The 14,485-nt window shown below is 42.2% G+C and overlaps 1 protein-coding gene and 1 non-coding gene across 3 annotated transcripts in view; one reads left to right on the forward strand and one right to left on the reverse strand.

The window, feature by feature from the left end:
• SEMA3F (semaphorin 3F) overlaps nucleotides 1-14,485 on the forward strand; it is a 163,401-nt gene that overhangs the window by 38,250 nt on the left and 110,666 nt on the right. The window lies entirely within an intron of this gene.
• TRNAI-AAU (transfer RNA isoleucine (anticodon AAU)) lies at nucleotides 7,839-7,911 on the reverse strand. Its single transcript has one exon. It is a non-coding gene; the product is annotated as a tRNA-Ile (tRNA).

Below are 14,485 nucleotides of genomic sequence, written 5' to 3' on the forward strand. Positions count from 1 at the left end.
CTATACTGATTGGACTAGCAATAACATCCACTTCGCACTTATTAGAAGCAAGAAGCCCATTTATCTTGATTACTCAGGCTTCTCTGGGCTCCAGCAGATTTATCTGTGATGGTTCTCTGAGCGGACACCATCCCAGAAGGATTTTCTATCACAATTCCTGTCTTCCCCCACTTCCCAGGGAATTTCCAGTGGGAATAAAGATTCAAGAAGATATAGTCAGGGCTGGAGCATGCCCCTCCCTTCAAGCTTGGATCAATAACTGAGGGATTAGGTACTGACAGGGATAAAATGGTTTATTTTTCAAAGGAACAAAGTTTATTTAAAAGAAGAAACACAAACTGAGGTAAATCTTAACTGATAACATGTTAGTTTTTAAACAGTACACACCCAAGGAAACAATGTCTTTTCCAGGCATTCTTATTATACTGTTACACCCTGGTCAAAATGTTACAATTAATCCACAGCAACCAGCTATAATTAAGTAACTCTCTCAGTTCCGTTTCAGGACACTTATTTATTTATTTATTTATTTACTTACTTACTTACTTACTTACTTACTTACTTATTTATTTATTTATTTATTTATTTATTTATTTATTTATTAGTCCCCCATTCTTAATGTGACTCAAGGCAGATTTTTAAAAATTAGCAATGTAATAGGAACAGTGTAAGACATATTATAAACATTGTAATAAGACCAGAAAACAATGTAATAAAAACAGTCTAAGATAGGTTTGCCAGGTCTCTCTACCCTCAGGTGGGAGGTAAAAGGTCTGCGATCCCAGCCTGTGCAATGACATCACTTCCAAGAAGTGATGTTATCGCATGGACTGTGGGCTCCCGCACTCTGCAGGGGTTAGAATAGGGCCAATTCGGCCTAGATTGGGCCACTGCAGAGCACAGGAGCACTGCTGCACTCCACAATGGCTGGATTCAGGCCTATTTGGCCCGGATCAAGCTGCTGCATAGCACAGGAGCACTGCTGCGCTCTGCAGTGGCCCAATCTGGGGCAATTCGGGCCTGATCCAGGCCAATGTGGGCTGATTCGGGCTTGGATAGGGCCGCTGCAGCACGCGGGATCATGCCACTCAGCCCAGGAGGGCACCACGCGGCCCAGGAGTGCACCTCGGGAAGCACATTCCCCCCTGCTGGCCAGGTAAGCAGGGGCGGGGGATGGAGGGTGAGAGTGGGGGATCTCCCGCTCCCAGCGAGGGACTGTCAACCCTAGTGTAAGACGTGTCATAATAAATGAAAAAACTGGACTACAGAGATTAGAAAACAATGCAGAAAAACAACAAATGCAAAAAAATCATACAGTAAACATTACCATAAGTGCCCTATGCTGTCCTTGATCCACTTCCTTCAATCTACCCTTAAGGTAACCAGCCATTGATGGTGCTACATCAGTTCTAAAGAAATCTGGAATTGATGGCTGTCACCTCTAGGAATCACCAGTAACATGAGTTTCCAGAGATTCCTAGAGCACACTGATGTCACTTTGAAGTTTCCACTGGAAGTGATGTAGCAAGGGTTGCCATCACCTACGTGGCGACTTTAAATCTCCTGGAATTACAACTGATCTTTAGACTACAGAGATCAGTTCAATTCTCTTGCACCAGGTTTGCCATGTCCCTTATGGCAACCAATGGGTGGCTGTGGCAGTGGGAGCATGTGGGGGAGGACCTTACCATCTCACTTATGGAAGTGATGTCATCATGTCGCCAACCCACCAGAACTGCTCTGGTATTTGGGCAAAGCCTCTATGGATTTTGCCCAGTTCCAGGGCTTCACTTGTTGACATGATGTCATCACTTCTGGGTGTACAGGAAGTGACGTTGTGTTGTTGGAGACAGCATAACCTCACCCAGAAAAGCCCATTGCAACCCAGAGTGTCCCCCTCTTTATTTCCTTTTCTTTCCCCACTGGCCAACTGAGCAGCAGTGGGGGGCACAGGCTGGGGTTGGGGGATCCCTCACTTCTAGTTGGGGGCTGGAAATTCTACCTGCTGCTGCTCCAAGCAGTGATAGGCAACAAGTGCTGTCAGCAGAAGGCCTTCTGTCCTAGTAGGAGGCCTGGCAGCCCTAACCATAGTACTCTCTTAAGAGGAACATTCTGTTCACCACCTGATAATCATTACTTTTGGTATCGTATGAACAGGTGACCAACTCTTTCTACTGACTCCCCTCTTGCTGTGATTCCTCAGACAGACCTCTGTGGTGCCTTGGCTTGCAGAAATACAAAATACAAAACCCTGAAGGCTAAAGAATAAAACTGTCTTCTACATTTTTGACTGACTTCTGGAGCCAAAGAAGATATGTCAAGGTTTAGCATAATGGGTAGAATCTTGGACTGAGAAAACCTACGTTAAAATACTTGACCAGTCATGAAGTTCATTTAGTGGGTCAATCGTTCCCTGTTGTTGCAAAAGTAAGGTGGTAGGATGGGGGGCAGAGAGAGGCATCAAAGGCATTGTGTGATGCCACAACATTTTTCAGCTGGAAATGAAGTTGCAGCAATGCACAATGCCATCTGCCCTCCATTTTCCCCTGCTACCCCATTGAGAGTATGTGGGACATATAGGAGTGCCAGTGAGCGATCCTCTGCTGCCTGTGGGCAAATGGCAACCCTATTGTGAAGAAAAAATGAGGAAAGGGAGAGCCATCTATGCTTGCCTTCAGCTCCTTGGAGGAAGGGCAGGATAAAAATATAATTGATAGCTGCAATATTTTGGCTTTCTAGAGCACAGAAGAAGGGATGCCAAGATCAAGCATTTTTTCCTCTGGTGTTTTGACAGTTGTCGTGCTGGGGATAGGGGTTACCCAGCCATTCCGTTATTTTGTCATCTCTGGAAGACTCTGCCTCAGAATTAGGAACATGCCAAAAAAGAAAACAAGACTCAGTCCATCTAGCATCTGAAGCTGTTCTCAAGGGGCAGGAGTGTATTATCTGAAAGCCCCGTTCCCTTTTTTTCCTTTCAAGGGTCTAAAGGAAATTTAGTAGGGGAAGAGCTGGTGGAAAATACTAGAAATGTCTGAGTGATTTATTGAAGGCAATTAGCCATGGAGAGTTTGTTTTCCCTAGGCAAAATAATGGTGTGTGCCCAGCAAGGAGTTCCTTCCTGAAGACCTCTGAATGGAAAGAGGAAGGTCTCAACAAACAGATTTGAATATGGGTCCAAGTTCCTTCCAAGAAGTAGCATCCCTTTAACTCACAATGTGCCCTGCAAAATGGCTTTCTTCCTCCTCTTCTCCAGATAATTAGAAAACATGTTGTCAGGAAAGGAGCTGCTTGAAACTGACAACAGAAAGCAAGTAGGCTTGCTCCCCCTTATCTTGAAAATGGGTGAGAGGTGCTGGCTGGATGGGGTGGGACTCTTCTTCTTTCACTACGTTTTTGGGCTGATTTGGCCCTGCTGAGCCCACATTGCTTATGTTCTAAACCAGAAGTGACATCAGCGGAGGCCCCAGAGTGCACACATACCATTTTTTTTGGGTGAGCTTTAGGGGCTCCAGCCAGCCTTCCAACAATTTAACCCCTCCCCCGCTGGCCAGGGGAGTGAGGGCAGGGGGTGGCAAGTGTGTGTGTGTGTGTGTGTGTGTGAGAGAGAGAGAGAGAGGGGGGGGGTGGTAGTGGCAGGTGTCATGTAAGTCGGCTTTGACTAGGGATGCCAAGTCCCCTGGGTCCAAACTAGGGCAAGGGGCATCTGCTTGCTTTTCATGTGTGTGCTTTGCGCTAGAAATGACCATTCCTGACACATCACAGAAGCAACAGAGTACACAGGGGGCTTATTTAGTAAACATTAGCCCCAAAATTTTAGGCTAATTTTTACTAAATTGGCCCCAGATACGAGTCCAACTAGCTCTTCTACATCACATAGGGATTGCGAATGACATCATTCCTAGCACAATGCAGGAGTGGACTTGGCTCCTCACTGCCCTGTTCCCGTACCTTTTTACCCAGCAGCCAGGAGAGAGGTGGTCCAGGGGTGACAGGGGCAGTGGCTGGGAACGGGAGATCCCCCACCCCCACCTGGAGACTGGCAAGCCTACCTTTGACACGCCCATGTTTGTATCTCTCTTAGATATTCCTTTTTGCTTGCAGGTTCCTCCTCTTAGGTTCGAGATGTGTACGTTCAAAACAACTAATAATTAGCAAGAAGATGCAGAGATGGGAACAACTGGTTTCAGAATAAGGGAGCTCATGGAGTCTAAATCCTAACTACCAATCAGAAGTAACTGAGCAGGGACTGGTCCCCATGAGAATAAACCAACACACAAAAATAGAGAGGGGGGACAAACTGTTCCATTTTAATGCATACAATAAATACACCACACCCATGCTTAAGACATCTCTCACATATGACCCTCAGTTTGTTTAAAGTCTACAAATGTAACGATGTAATGTTTCTTTAGCATTTCCTGTATACTCAATAGTGCTTTACTGTCCTTGCTATGCTGCACCCTCAATATAATATGCAATGCTTTAAATACACACACAAGCAGTTCCATTTTAGTTTGTGTTGTAGGTGGAGCTCCTCCAGAAAACCAGTCTGGGAAAACAACAGAAAAATGGGCAGAGCTACCTAGAACAGAATGAATTAATATGGGGATTTAACCCCAAATACAGGAACTGTATAAATCTGTCATCAATTCTATTCACATGCACAAGGTGGGAAAGCGCTTATCTGCATCTTGAAACTTACTGTTTCAATTTATGCCTGTGGAATCTTATGCCTGCCCAGGCTAAAGTCATTGTGTTGCAGTTGTTCATGTTTTTATTTGGTTATCCCCCTCTGAACTGGCCTGTGAGCAGCATATATAAACTTTCTTCTCTTGGGATTGTAGGCTTGGATCTTTTTAAAAAGAATAATACACACATTTGTACTATCCTACACTCATAAACTTTCACATGTTATGCAAAAAGTGACGGGGAACTTTGAAATGTCTCTTTGAGATTGTGAAGTAGGAGGGATTATGCAAGGCCCAAAGAAACGGCATCCTCTTCTTTAGCCAAAACAAAATCAACTGAAATTACTGAAGAAATTACTGAGGCAGATGAATAAATATGCGCATATATCAATCTATATTTTAAAAGGAAAAAGGCACAGATAATGATGGAGGAGGGGCGTAACAATAGCCACCAAGAAAGAAAATTATTCAGACATGTATTGAGGAGGAACATTGTGGGAAGATTAGTGTCTGATAAATGAAATCTGAACTTTCACATGAAGATACTGAAAAGAGCTGCACTAATTCAGGCAGCTTGTGAAGTATGGACTGTGTTGTTTTGTGCTACAAACCTTGTAAAATCAGATGCTGGGCGCACAAACATTCAGTCCTAGATTTATACAGTAGGAAATCTGTTCATCCTCATAATGTGCAAATTGATTCCTTCTTGACAAAACAAAACCACAGGGCCAAATCTTTGGGGTCTGCTGCAACCAGGAACTCTGCAAGCACCACAGTTAAACTAATCTGTGCAGAGAAATCCAGCAATAGATCGAAATCTTTCCCCTCCACATTCTTTTTCCTTAATAACTGCAGCCATGCAAGGAACAAGTAAAATGTCATAGCTGTGAATAGTTTTAATGATTACATATTCTGAGTATTCCTTAGAAATATTGTGATAGCTATTTCCTCAAAAAGCTAGCAGAGAACGATATTTGGCTGTGGTGATGTGCTTCACTCTGGACCACTTGGGAGTTTTTTAAACGAGGATGTTTGTGACTCTGTATTGTGCTTGATCTGGGCCCAACAGCACCTTAAATACCGACTAGATTTCCCGAGTATGAGACTGAAGTCTCTCAGGAAGGGATATGCCCTCTGTTTGGCTCTATCATTTGTCCTTCCCTACAGTTTTTCTTCAAGGTTACATTTTGTCCTAAATATCCTAAACACACCTTTTTCTTCATCCTAAACATTCCTGCAATCACAGTAACGAGTTGCCCCCACTTTCTTTTATGCATGACAGGCAGTTGGTTCCTGCTGTGATTGAAAACCAGCCTCTGACTTGATTTGTTCTGAATTTTCTTGAGAGTGTCGGGTGATCACACACCAAAGTGCTCTTCTATTTGAATAAAAAGTGGATTGCATTCAAAAACACTTGAACACACTCAGCAAAGAGTCATTTCATCCCAGTGTTTTTTTTGGTTTCCTACCACCTGTGAATTAGTTAAATAGGAAAATAACTTGGCTCAGGGCCAGCGGGACTCTCATTACTTGTAATTAGCTTAATTACACCATAAATAGCCCATCAAGGGGTAGGAGGCAAAGCTCAAACAAATCAGCAATTCTGCTTTTATAATGCAACCCACACGGCACTTTGATCAAGCCAATAACAACAAATGAGCTAAATGGGGAAAGAGACAACTCCGCAGCATGGGCCTTTGTCTCCCTCACAGCGTGGGTCTCCCAGTCTCTACTGTTGCCACATGCTGGAGACTCCTGGAGGTAGAGCCTCTGTTCAGTCAGGTAAAATAAAATGCTAAGTTCCCTGACTTCCATTAACTTCCATTCGCGTGTGCTTTCTTGCAGTGATACTATCCACTTCGGAGAGGATCTGTAGTTCAAGAGGCATCCCAAGCAATAGTTCTTTTAAAATGTCTTATGCGTTTGTACAGGACTGCATTCATGGCTGCAAGAGATAATCTATGTGTGAATATTCAGAATATCATCATTAAGAAGATGAAAGCCCTCTGTTTATACAAAGTGCTCCTGTAGTTTGGAGAATACATCACTTTGCCATTTGGAACTTTTATAATGCGATTAATTGTTTTGGCTTCTTACTTTTTTTATGATGACCATCTTAAGAAACAGGATATTGGCCTCAATGAGCCCTTCCATTGCCATATAACTGGAATCTTCCATCCTTGCCTTTCTTTTTAGAGCAAGTTCACATTTTACGGTATTCTTTTTGTTACTGAGTTTGTGCTGGTGGTCTCGGGGGAACACGTAAGGTGTGACTGGAAGACATGCATCTTCCAATACACAATCAACATGTATCAGGGAATCATAGCCACCTGGAACAATTCCAGAGAAGTAGCCATATAGCCTATAGGGGGATGCTAGGGGAGGGGGTTGAACTGGAATATTGTGTTATCTAAAAGACTGTGGACTCCAGTCAATGAAAGTTTAAGCTAGAATTTAAAATAGAACAAAAACTTGTGTCTCTAAAGTGCCTCAAGACTTCTATTTATTCTTTAAGCTAACTCTGGCTTCCCCCTGCCCATGTTCAGAGACAAAGTGTTCAGTATGTGTCCTCAAGGGTTTTTAGACACCCATCTTTACCGCATACGTCAAATGTTTCCACCATGTCTGCTGCTGTGAAACTAGCCTTTTGGTAGTAAAGTCTTCAGTCAAACTTTAGCCATGGAAGTATCATGGAATCATCACTTCCTTGATAAAATCACTTTCTTTCAGTTTGACTATTGGGTCCTGAATCTCTGTGGATGTTTACTGTAAATACTTCTCTGCTAGCTAGAATTACCTGTTTAACACTGCTGTTAACATTCACAACTCATTTAGAAACATTTACTGGGCAGTAAAGGAGAAAGCACTCTCTTTATCAAAGAGATGAGGCAGATAAATCCAAACTTTCACGTTGGCCACTGACTCCTTCTACCCACAACAGCTGGATGCTGCTTTTTCTCTTGCTGCAGCAGTAGATCTGAGGAAGAAATGACAAATTCACACGACCATGAAAACATGAACAGATGAAGCTGCTTTATACTGAATCAGACCATTGGTTCATCAAGGTCAGTATCATCTACTCAGATTGAAAAGCTCTCCAGGGTCTCAGGCAGAGGTCTTTCACATCGCCTATCACCTAATGCTTTTAACTGGAGATGCCAGGGATTGAACCTGGGACCTTTTGCATATTAAGCATGTGCTTTACCACTGAGCCACAGCCTCCCCCTTACAGTTACATCCTTGCCTTAACTGGAAAGTTTTATCCACCCCAACCTGCAAGTTTAATATATAATGATGTCATTTCCCTACATATCGTTGTCATCAAGACAGGTAGCGAAAAGAAATGCAGCATTCCCTGCCTCCTGCATCTGACCTTGAATTTCTGTCTTTAAAATTCATAAGCTTTTTGGACTCTTTTATCAAATTCTGTGCTCTTTGATACATCAAATTTTAGCCTAGAATCTGGTCTACAAAATACAAAAATGTACTTGTAAACTTTAAAATTGTGTGAGTTTCTTGTAGCTCTAGCAGTGAAAGATGGCAGAGAGCATGGCATGGTACACAGTAAAATAACGTTTGTTGGAGGGAAACAACTGGTTACAGCTGTAGTGGTTCCGCTTGTCGTAGGGCAGTGGATACAGGCACTGGATGAATCTCCTGCTGTCTGATATACAATTAGGGCTCCATGTCCCCCGGTGGCGGATCCCCATGTAAGCGTGCTTCTTTACATCTACTTTGTCCTATGCAGCATGTATCTGCCTATAAGTAATTTAGTAACTCCCTGTTACCATAGCACATTGTATAATGAAGTGCATAGAAAAATATATCTCCTACGCAGAATGCACACGAGCCAGGTGCAAATGTTAATTATGTGAAGAAATAAATGGGGCTGGACAGGGCTCATTTTGAGGGGGAACACACGGGAATGCAGTTCCCCAAAGAGGTCACATGTCAGGTGGCCTTGCCCACCTGACTCTCAGCCATTTGGGGCCTGTTTTGGCCTGGATTGGGGCCGAAACAGCTCAGATCGGGCCTCTGACAGGTGGTAGATCACTCTACCGCTCAGCAGTGGCCTGATCCTGACCATTTTGGACAATTTTTTGGCCATTTTCAGCCCCTTTTTGCCATTTTGGGCTCAATTTCGGCCCTGAATGGCCAGGATTGGGTCCAAAACAGTCAGGATAGGTGATGTCAGGGGGTGTGGTATATGCAAATCAGTCATGCTAATGACTCACTTCTGGTGATGTCAAGGGGTGTGGCATATGCTATTGAGTTATGCTAATGAGTTCTTTCAGCTCTTTTTCTACAAAATGACCCCTGGGGCTGGATTTGTGCCAGTTGGTCCCACCCCTAATCTCCATTTGCATAGGAGCACAGGTGTTTGGGTATATTCACGTGCAGATGGGATCTTCATAGAGTGGCAAGGGGTGGGATCAGCAGGCACAATCCCAGTGCACAATCTCTCCTCCTCTGTTCCATTTCTACAGGACCAATTATACAGGACTAAACAAATCAACAAAAGCTCTGTGTATGTATGTTTTCTTCCTTGTGGACCATTGTGGCTGAGACCCACTTTATTTATTATATTATTAACATGTCCTACAAGCTTTGAGTATCATGCTAAGCATATTAAAACACTTTGTTTAAACACTCTTTGATGTTAATTTGCTTTGGGTACATGGTGCAGTGAACTCTTGAATGCCCCAGACTCCCTGTATTGTATATATTAACTTAATGGTGAAAAATACAAGTTTCCTCCTTTATAGACCATGTTGTATCAGATAATCAGAGTTTAAACTGAAAATGATTTTCCAGAACTGCCAGAATTCATAAGCCTTTGCATTTACATTAACCCATTTCATGTATCATTGCATACTGGGCATATTTGAAAAGTACCTATTATTTTCATGCACCTTATGTACTATCTGTTTAAAAAGCTGATGCATGGCATATCTCAGCTATGCTATTATATTTTACCAAGAGTTCATAAGAAGATTGTTTTCCCAGTAAATATAACCACATCAACCAAGATGGGCATCCAAACAGATGTTAGTTGGACCACTGGTTAGGAACATTTGGAAACTCACAGTTGCCATATGATACTCTTCCCCAAGGAATTAATGTGTTTTGCATGTCATGACCATTGCCAGTTTCATGTCATAGCTTGGTTATATGAGATGGCCAACTGCCATGGGTAAAAGATTAAAAATTTCATGGATAAAATTCTCTCAGTGGAGGCAAGTTTATAAATCAATAAACTTCACACTTGCAACTGCGGTTTCAACTTTTCATATATATCAACCTTCTATTTCTTCATCAATTATAACAATAGGACTATCCTTCTTTAGCATGAGTTATGGATAGAAAAATGTGTATACCATAAATTTTTATTTTTAAGCCAGGTTGATAAACCTCTCAGATACTTGTTTAATTTACAGTTTCCAGTGTTTTGGATTCTTCCACCTTTGTATAAAAGACCTTGAATTTTGAGAGTTTGCCTTGCAAAAAAGATACACTGAAATGAGACAGCAAACTGTCAGCTAAGAAAGGAAAACAGTCTTCTTCTAGTGCAGACCATGTAACAGCCCCAAATGTTTGTTGAAGGGGGTCCCTGTTGGTTTATGGGACACTTCAGGATTCATGTAGTACTTAGAGGTCTGGTAGATATTTCTGAAAGATTCCAGACAATGTTCTTCCAATAAATGGTTATAATGGCTATCTATGATTACCAAGGTCATCAGTGTGCTTGATAGAGTATAAAGGGTAAACGTTCAAGAGAGTGACCAAAATGGGGCTGGGTTAGGTGATGTTTCGTTTTGCTTTGGTGATGAAGGATTCTGAGGTCAGAGAGGATCATTTGATTGTTTTCTGTGGCAGAGTTGAGGACTGATGTATTTTTTTTTGTGATGAAAAGTTGCTCAGTCATGAAATGCACTGAAATCAAGAATTGTCCTGGCCTAGTCAAAATTAGTCATAATTTTAAGAAATGTATTTTTATACTCATTGTGGAGAAATGTGTTTTACTCTGGAGATTTTGATTATACAAAACTTCCACCTTTAGCATGAAAAAGATTTTCTCCCTCTTAGCAGGGGGCAGGCTGGAGAGGGGAAGTCAGCTCAAGTCTTACCCAGGCCAACACTTTAAAAATGCTAATAGCCTCCCTGGCTGGAGACAATGAAATAGTCAGTTCACACCTTCAGCTAGAAGCTGACACCTAATGCAGAAGAATCCAGTAGCACCTTTAAGACTAACCAATTTTATTGTAGCATATAAGCTTTCGAGAATCAAGTTCTCTTCGTCAGATGCATGGTACAGAAACTGGTCAAATATAGAAGAGGAGGGGGGAGAAGGGGAGGAAAGAGAAGATGCAGTTAGGGGGGGGGAGAGAGGGATGTAACCAAAACATTCCTTCACTTGTAATTGTGCACAGATTGCAGCCTTACACATTTCACAAGATGACTAACTTTAAAGAATAGTTACACAGTGTAGATAGAGTTGGGATGCTGAAACACATCACATCTAGGGTGTTGGATTGTGGCCCATGTAAAATATGGAAGATGTAACGGCTTATTACAGTCAATCACACAAACACAATGACTGATACACAGGAAACTACACAGTTGCAGTGTTTTTAAACTCAGCACTATTTTGTGACCCAGATGAATAATTATTTATTCATTTCTACAGCACCTGTATTAAATAGATGCTATCCACAGGACTTGCACTCAGGGTCAATTTTAAAAAGATAACCATGGAGGGAAAGTGAATGGAGGGGGGGAAGGAATAATCAGACAATGCTAGAACAAATAGATGAGCTTTTAACAGGTATTTAAAGCCATCATGAAGACAGAAGAATGGAATGTAGAGAAGTTAATCATCATCCATACTGTGGAGAGTCTGAAGAAGAGTATAACACAAATATAGTACTAGAAGAGTTGTCTTTACATTTTATCTATCTCTATATATTTGTAAATTGCTTTGGGTTGCGTGTTGGAGAGAAAGGCAGCATAAAAGTGTACATACAAATTAACAGTACATTTCAAGAATCCCTGTTGCCACAGTGGATGTGTTAGTCTTTGAAGTGTCAAAGGATTGTTTTTCATTCTTCTATTTCAAGAAGTGACGAAACTTTCTCAATTAATGTGCCTTTCCTAAGGGAAGTCATAATTCCTTACCAATTCCATAATTCCTCAACTTGATGGTTGTTTTCTTTCCTTCTCATAGCAGTTAGCATTCCTCAAACCTCCTTATCTACCCTGACTGGTTTCATCTCTCATGCTCTTCTTAATACTTCTCTCCCCCTGAAGCCTTTCCATAGCATTTTTTCCCTAGGAGGTCTTCCTGTCTTCAGGAGACTCCTAATCAAGCTCAGCTGGGGGAGGTGATAGACTCCTGATTGCAATAACAGAGTTGCTGCTTCAGTCCATTCATCCCCATTATGTGGCAAACTGGTTATCTCAAAGGAAAGAGACACATTTCCTGTCTGCACTAGCCCCCCCCCCCCAACTTGGCAGGGCTTAGCCTGGCTTCACTCACATGATCTCAGCATGCAGCTACTGGGGATACAGTTTTTATATATGCATGTTTCTATATGAAAAGGCCCAACAATAAATATTCAGAACTTTTGGCCTGGAGATGTTTAATGCATACAGCTTCCTGTCCTGGGGGTCCAATTCTACCCTGCAGAAGTGATGCTTATACAGTGGCTAGTTTACAGTCAATGAAATGTGCACCTGTGTGGCTGAGAAGTTGCTTGGCGCTCCCACACACAGAGACACACACCTTTCTGCCTTTCCTGTTCTAGGCTGTATTGAAATGGGCATGAGGATGACTAGCCAAGTGTATGACATTAGGTGGAAATAATCAAGAATGTTAAGGTAAAGGCTCCTCTGTCCCTATAAAAAACAATTTGCTCAGGGACCCTCACACAGTACTTGGCTACCATGGTTGCCATAATAGATGTAGCTATGGAATTATGGTTGCCAATCTCCAGGTGGGGCCTGGAATTACAACTGAGCTCATTTCTCTTGGAGAAAATGGCTCCTTGGAGGGTGGAATCTATGTCATCATGTCCCTGCTGAGCTCCCTCCCCTCCCCAAACTCCACCCTCCTCAGGCTTCACTCCCAAATCTACAAATTTCCCAACCCAGGATTGGCAATTAAGTAGGGTTGCCATCTCCAAGTTGGGAAATTCCTGGAGATTTGGGGGTGAAACCTGGATATGGCAGGGTTTGGGGAGAGAAAGGACCTCAGCATGGTATAATTCTATAGAGACCACCCTCCAAAGCAGCCATTTTCTCCAGGTGAACTGATCTCTGTGGCTGGGAGATCAGTTGTAATTCTGGGAGATCTCCAGCCCGACCCCCGGCCCGCCCCGGAGGCTGGCAACCCTACAGCTAGAGGTGTGCAGAACAAAACAAGCGAGTCATAGATACTCACAGAAATGGCTGTTTCTTTTTATTAAAGTGGCTTCCAGAATGGAGAACCAAATCCAGGAAATCAAGTTATATCGAATACCCTCCCACTGAAAAGTTTGTGTGTTTCTTCATTTTGGTTACCATGCAGCAGCAGCAAGCAAAATTGTATCTGTGTGATTTTGATGCTGTTGACTGCAAAAACAGCTGTCCTAAAGAGCCTTGAAAGTCTCATTGAAAATAATGGGGCCAAAAGTCAATATAACAAAAAAAAATCCAAATGGATTAGATCTGAACTAACAACGCTCTCCCTGGAAAACACCAAAAATGGTAAATAGTTCATTCAAAAAACCCCAACTTGAAACAGAAATGAATATTTTCTCAGTGCACACCTCTATTGGCAATCCTAAATGAATTTCCTAAATGAAATCATACTTTATTTATTAGATGCCTAAACGTTAGGAGTTTTGTAAGAACAGTATCAGACTTGGCTGACTGGCTTACATTCACAAACCACATAGGGAAAGATAAAGGTGTAAAGAATAAGATGACAGTTAGTTGTAGAAAATCTATGGAAATATGTAGATATTCAGCAATTTCTTGAAAGATGGAAGTGCAGAGGAAATTGCTTCTTGTTCACCAGGTGGAAGACCTGGCAACTTACAGAGTCTCTACCAGCTGTGATTCTCATGTCACAGTCCAAAGTCACAGTCCTGGATCAGCTAACGTAATCCATAGGCACATCCAAAAGGCAGTCCAAGGATCTGGCAGTCCAAGGATCAGGTACCAAAAATCACCAGCATGCTAGTCAAGCATCTAATCGACTAGCCAGCAAAACCATAGACAAGTTGTTCCCACACTGACTCTAGCCTCACTTAACCTTATAGAGGGAGTATCCCCTGCAGGTAAGGCTACGTTCCTTTTTAGGATGCTTTCTACAAGTTGAATAGTAAAGAGTCCAGTAGCACCTTTAAGACTAACCAACTTTACTGTAGCATAAGCTTTCGAGAACAACAGTTCTCTTTGTCAGATGCATGGAGGGTAAGAAGAAACTGGCCAGATATATATAGGTGGTGAGGGGAAGGGGGAGTAGATGCAAATCAGTTGTCTGTTAATGAAATCAGTTACTTCTGATAATGAGATAACCATTCATAGTCTTTATTCAATCCAAGTCTGACTGAGTCAAATTTACATATGAATTCCAATTCAGCAGCTTCCTCTTGGGTTTTGTTTTTGAAAGGTTTTTGTTGAACTATGGTGACCTTTAAGTCCTTGGTGGAATGTCCTGGTAGATTGAAGTGTTCTCCCACTGGTTTCTGGATGTTACCATTTTTAATGTCAGATTTGTGTCCATTTATTCTTTTGCGCAGAGGTTCGCTGGT

Source organism: Eublepharis macularius, chromosome 4, assembly GCF_028583425.1.
Source record: "Eublepharis macularius isolate TG4126 chromosome 4, MPM_Emac_v1.0, whole genome shotgun sequence".
Lineage (NCBI taxonomy): Eukaryota > Metazoa > Chordata > Lepidosauria > Squamata > Eublepharidae > Eublepharis > Eublepharis macularius.